Source organism: Convolutriloba macropyga, chromosome 5 (assembly GCF_964194025.1).
Source record: "Convolutriloba macropyga chromosome 5, txConMacr16.3, whole genome shotgun sequence".
NCBI lineage: Eukaryota > Metazoa > Xenacoelomorpha > Acoela > Convolutidae > Convolutriloba > Convolutriloba macropyga.
Window position 1 is genome coordinate 9,154,929 of NC_134472.1, and position 6,051 is coordinate 9,160,979.

At 33.9% G+C, this 6,051-nt stretch overlaps 1 protein-coding gene across 1 annotated transcript in view; it reads left to right on the forward strand.

Moving 5' to 3' along the window:
• The first annotated feature begins 1,392 nt into the window (after positions 1-1,392).
• The window catches only part of LOC142339113 (gamma-aminobutyric acid receptor subunit delta-like), an 18,367-nt gene continuing 13,708 nt past the window's right edge, over positions 1,393-6,051 (forward strand). The window contains exons 1-2 of the mRNA XM_075388853.1: positions 1,393-1,583; positions 5,569-5,848. The gene's annotated coding sequence lies outside the window, so the exon portion shown is untranslated. The remainder of the gene's footprint in view (positions 1,584-5,568; positions 5,849-6,051) is intronic.

The window sequence follows — 6,051 nt, forward strand, 5'->3', positions numbered from 1 at the left end:
AGTCAAAACGTACAAATTGAGCAAAGTTCTACTAGTTGTTCATCCATCACTTCTCCCTAACAATAAAGTGCCGGCCGGTTGTGCGGTGCAGAAAATGACAGTTGATAAAATTTTATACAAAATTTTTATAATTAATTGATTTTATACTTTGTACTTCAATTACTAAAAAATGCTGTGGAGGGAATATATTTTCAGTCAATTCTCATCTTGGACAGTTTTCCATTTAACAGAATCTCAGCAATTCTAAATAATGAATGAGGAACCCATTAACTTTTGATGAAATGCATGATGGGAAGGAACGTGTTCGGGTGGGGGGGGGGGGGGGGGGGAGGGGGGAGGGGTTGGTATTTATATTAGTGTTTTTTAGCTTCTTAACTTACAGCAACTCCACTAGTACTTCTTCAAGAAATGCGTATGTTCAAGAAATTTCTATGCGTATGTTCGAACTAAACAAAAGGAAAGTTTGGATTTCCCTTGAATTTGTTAACTTGCTCGGACACAGAACTTGTTAACTAGCGACAGTTGTTAATTAAAACCAACAAATTATAATTGACCGATTTAATACCGACTCATTTCATCGTCGATTTACATACAATAAGTACCGACGGTTTCGTACGTTTCTGAAAATACCGAGAACATACCGGAGATACGGAGGAAACGCGAATAGGATTACGCCTTTTTGCTTACAGTTATGTACAGTCCCGAGTCGGTTTTAATTTGTATGAAAGGTTTTTTTTATGAATTGCGGTGGTTACACATGGCGAAATAGATATTGAACATGAACCGAACATGCAAAACAGATTCCGCCATTACGACTATGTCGTCGGAGACAGTTTGATGATGAGCATTTGAGCGTTGCGACTCATAAAATATTAACAATGAAAAATGGGGTTTTTCAGAAATATAGCCAACACACTCCCTTCCACGAAAATCTATGCCCACCGGGGGGGGGGGGGGGTTGCAATAGGAAGGACTAGGAAAGTGCAATTCTCCCAGACCACCTCGAAGGCATCCATGTTTTCACGAGTACCATTTCATAATCCCAGATATGAAAAACAAATAAAAATTTTTATAGATAAAGGACGCCTTGGTACAAATAATGATGATAATAATACTTCCAGACAAAAACAATTACTTTTTCCGTCATTTCAATTTATAATTTACTTTGAAAGTACACTTCATCCATTCAACATCTATCAAAATTCAGGGTAACAATTTGGGATTAAACATCATAGCGGATATTGCGCCAACTGTGCGTTTATTTACATGTCTGGGTGTGTTATATTATTATTATTGCGGTGCATTTGAACCTTGCAATTTCATTTTTTCAAAAAAAAAATTACAAGCTACACTGATAACACTGGACCACAATGAAATTGTTTTCATCTGTAGGATGTCTGTTTTTGACGCTTATTTGGAATTATATATCTATCAGCGTCCAAACTAAAATCTTGGAGGAAAGACAGCGTTTCGTACCTCCGGCATGGAGTGAGCGAATTCAATTGCAGTTCGGTTTGAAGGTCAAAAAAATGCGATTTGTTTCTGATTCTGAGGGCACGATAACATTCGACGCAGAGGAACACGTAAGTTGTTCACGTCATCTACTTATTGTTCCGACTCCACATAGTGGAGGGAGGATTTATACACTCAAACAATATTTTTGTTCAGTCAATTTTGGCCAATCGATTTATTCACCGAAGAGGATCGTGAGTGGTATCAATGAAAAGCTCTTCGAGCGTAAAATTTGAAATAAAAAAGATTGTTTTAAAACTTCCTTTCATTCGAGAAGTTAATGAGGTTTAAAAATTTTGTAAACATTTCATATTTCTTTGGGTGTGATTCAGTTCACTTTTAGCCTCACTTTAGAATCTTTGTATCAAAATGTTAATTAAAAATTGTGTATTACGATAAAAATATGAACCAATTTGGTATTCCAAAAAACCGAGCAGCGATGAAAAGGCCAAATTTGGTCTCATTGAAACGTTCACAATCTAAAGAACTCAAATTCTATTGGAGTACATTTTTCTTCCAATTCTTTTCACAATTGTTCTAGTTTTCTCATGCCATTCAGAGACAAGCCTCTAAACCCAATTCAGGTTCAATTAATGATAAACTCCATTTACCAATAAATGAAACCCATTCAACATTTATTTTGTAATTGGGAAATCTCATGGTTTTTATGGCTTCGTCAAAATGTTTTAGTAATTTTTAATAATTTTTCTTGTCTCGCCTGCATTTGTTGAATTTTTGTAGAACTTTGGCTTCGTTTGAATATTTAGAGGAGTACAATTTGTTTTTTCCTAAAGAGGAAAAAGTTAAGTTATCTAAAACAATGAATGGATACCTATTAGCTTATCAGACTTTAATTTTTTTTTCGAAAAAAATGAGGGTTAAACAATTTTGAATTTAATTTCGACGAAATTGTACGTCAGTCTCACAATAACAGTTCATATATAGTTGATATTGAATCAAAGTTATTTTTCCTAATGACTTTATTTTCTAGTAATGTGTTTCACGACTTAGAAGCTACGAATTTTCAAAAAAAAATTAACTTTTAATTTTTTGCTCAAAATTTATGTTATTTGATGTCTTTTGAAGTTGTAACTTTACTTGATGTTGCCATTGGCGCTGGAGAGATTTTGATTAGAGTTTGAGTTGAATAGAAAGAAGGTTAGCAGTGAAAACTTTTAGGCTTCTAATGACTTTGACAGTTTTTCTTGCACTTTTCTAATGAACTCTCAATTTTTGATTTAAAATATACAAAAATTTTACTGATTACCTAATTGTCTAAAAAATTCTACACACAACATTTGCACTTTTTTAAAAAGTTCTGGTTTTTGCTGTTGTTGGTTTTGCATGTGGTGATTGTTTTTTCTGATAAATGACAGGCCTAAACAGATTCTTTTTAGGGGGTAGTGAACTAAATCAAAGCCGTCAGTTGATAGCTAATGGTTTTTTGTGATTTTCTTTGTTTTCATAAAATTTTTTGGATCAGTTCCCTTTTGTTCTTCTTTTTACAACTCCAAACTAAGTCTCATCAATGAGAGTTCAAGGCACTTCTTGTTGCGCTCTTTGTGTTCACAATGCGCTCTTTTAAAAATTTCCTTGTTCTTTAAATCATTCGAGGCGATAACTAGTGCAATTGATTTTCAAAGGAAACTTAAGTGAACATGTACAACCTTTCATATATATAATAACTGAAGTAACAGAAATAATATTTAATATAATAAGGTATATTGTAGAGATAATAGCTGATGATTTTAATTGCGGCAAAACTTTGTTACTCAGTCTATTATTTGTAATTTTTTCTCTAATTTTCTAATTCCAGTTCTTTTTCAGTCCTGTCCTATGGCCCAGTCTCAGCATGCAAGTAAAAATATATATTATTTTGTAAAAAGTTATAATGGCTTTATGACTTTTGAGATCGTTTGTTAAAAAAACAATATGATAAATTTCCGAACAGTGCCCCTTTTTTTCGTCTATTTTTTTCGATTGGTTATGAAATCTCATTGTGGACATTTTTTTATCTGCGTCGAAGTTAGGAATTTGTGGAATTAATCATTTAAGGTCATATCCGATCGAATTTGTATTTTGTTATGTGATTTTTAAAAATGCTTTTTGAGTTTTTCTGTAAAATTTTGTGTTTTTGTGCTTTTTATCGTTGGTATTGTCTTGATGTATAACTGATGGCAGGCATCGGAGGTTTTCGTATGCGGCATGGCATTATATAAATCAGTTGGTAGTTTTGGTTTGTGACCAGTTTCTTAATTCAAACCTCTATTTGTGTAAATCTTTCTAATCTCTTCTTTTTGCAAATCATTAGGTCAAAAATGAGAATGAGCGGGGTTGAAACATTACGGGCGGACGTACATTACCGAGCATTTCTGTTTGGATGGAAAACAATATATCTGAAAAGCAAGCCTGCAACAGTCGTTGAGGAATTTCAGAAATATTCAATAACGACTAGGTAGTATAAATAATTTAACGTCGGATTTTCTCCCTTTGGTTTCTGATCAGATCGTTTTCGAAAAGTACCATCAGACAAACAACAGTTTTGACAGTTTTGGGGATCTGGTGTGAGCAGAGCCACAAATAAAATGCTTAGAAAGGCCATAGGTGAGCAAAAGTGTGGATAGTTGTCGCAACAGGGTCTAATCAGAGATAAAATTCTGAAAAACAAAGTGGTTGGATTAATGTTTGGTCCAAAAAATTTTCAGACGTCAGATCAAACGCCAAAAATCAAACAATGACATCATGATAGAAACTGAGCAACCTACACTATGATGCGAAAAAGCTACGTACACCTAGCTAACAGCATTTTTAAGAAGCGCCTGAAGCATCAAATATTCCAACATTTCGAGTTCAAATCAGTTCTCTAATAACCAATAATTACGCCTCAGATTTAAAAGCTAGTAGATGACTTGTTTTCTAATGTTATCCGAGTGAAATGTTGGACACTTTTTGTTTACATATAACGTTGGCTTTTGCTCTATAACTGCCCAAAAGTTTTCGTTTTGAAATCAGATTGCGACTACTCGCTGACGTTTCCAGTTCCTCCCCTCCTCATTACAGAATACATCATTGAAAATTGTTGATTTATGCAAAGAAGGTTCATCTCGTTGAAAAATAATGTTTTTAGATTGCAATTTTTTCTTAAGTGTAGCAAAGAAACTGGAGCTCTTAGCTTGTTTGAGTGTCATAAAAAACAATTATGATCTCATTGTATTGCAATCACCCATCTCATTGGATTGCAATCCAAAACATTAGTTCCTTGTTGTCGGAGAAAATCCTGGTTACATTTCTACAAAGATTTTGCTTTACACCCTGGAGACGACTTGAGCCTGTTACTTTTTGTTACAGTTTTTGTGCATGCTGTGTACTAGATCATGATTTTAAGTTGATTTTTTTGTTTTGTTTTCGATGAAAATGGAACATTTCAAATAGCATAAAAGTGGCAAAAATTAAAGAAATAAAGAAGCCTAGCTATTTTTTCTGTTTAAGCACAGACAAAACTCTTTTCAATACTCGAAATTTCACGTGTCATGATTTACCGGAAAATTAATATTTGAAATAGTAAAGTGACCCAGGACAAAAATTTTGATTGTCTGATCACTAGTTATTCTGATTCTTTGTTTTTTTTCTAGTTATTCTGATGTTTTTTTTTCAAATATCTGCGTTGTTTAGATTTGATTACTTTTGATTTTTTATAATCACTTCATTTCGTCTATTTGACAGCTTCAAGTGATTTTTTAAGATTTTGTATTGACAATAGAAATCTCGAAAATAGATAAGGCCTTAATTGAAATTTTTGACTAAGTTGAAAATGATGATAAGGTCTGAACAAATTTTGCAAAGGATACTTCCAAAACATTGCTTTCGTACTCTTGTCTTCGGGTCATTCTAGTTAAGTAATAATTGCAGTCCCCAATGTTTTTTATTGCTACAATTTGGTACGGGCTCTGCTATGATATTTGTTTTGAAAAATTTAAAACAATTTGGTCTATTTTTTCAATTAGGCTGGCAAAATCTTTCTGAATATATATTAAAAAATTTTGCTGTTTGTTGCAGGCAAGGTGGACAGACAAGCGACTATCTGATCAGTTTGATCTAAAGATGGACTCAATGTACTCTGGGGGGAATTTTGAGTTCGGTACTGAAGTTCTTAGCCAAATTTGGACACCTTCGATCCATTACGACAAGATCATCTCCAATGAGTTCACACTGGATGGTGGTGAGGTGATTATAGGAATTCCAGGCAACACCATCGAATACAGAAGATCCGGAACTTTCACATTTTTCCTGCAAAATTGGCCTCAAGTACTTCCCATTTGACGAGCACACCTGTCAAGTGAGTATAAAAGTATCCCACATGTTTTGTTAAGAATCGAGAAAACCCCTGAGACGTCAGTTAAACCCACTTTTGAGGTTTCAGAATCAAGCCAAATCTTATCAGATCATGTAGTGCCACACAATCAGGATAAATTTATTGTCGCACAAAAACAATTGTCGCAAAAAGGTCCGATTTGAGTCCAGATTGAGGTCCAAGACTGA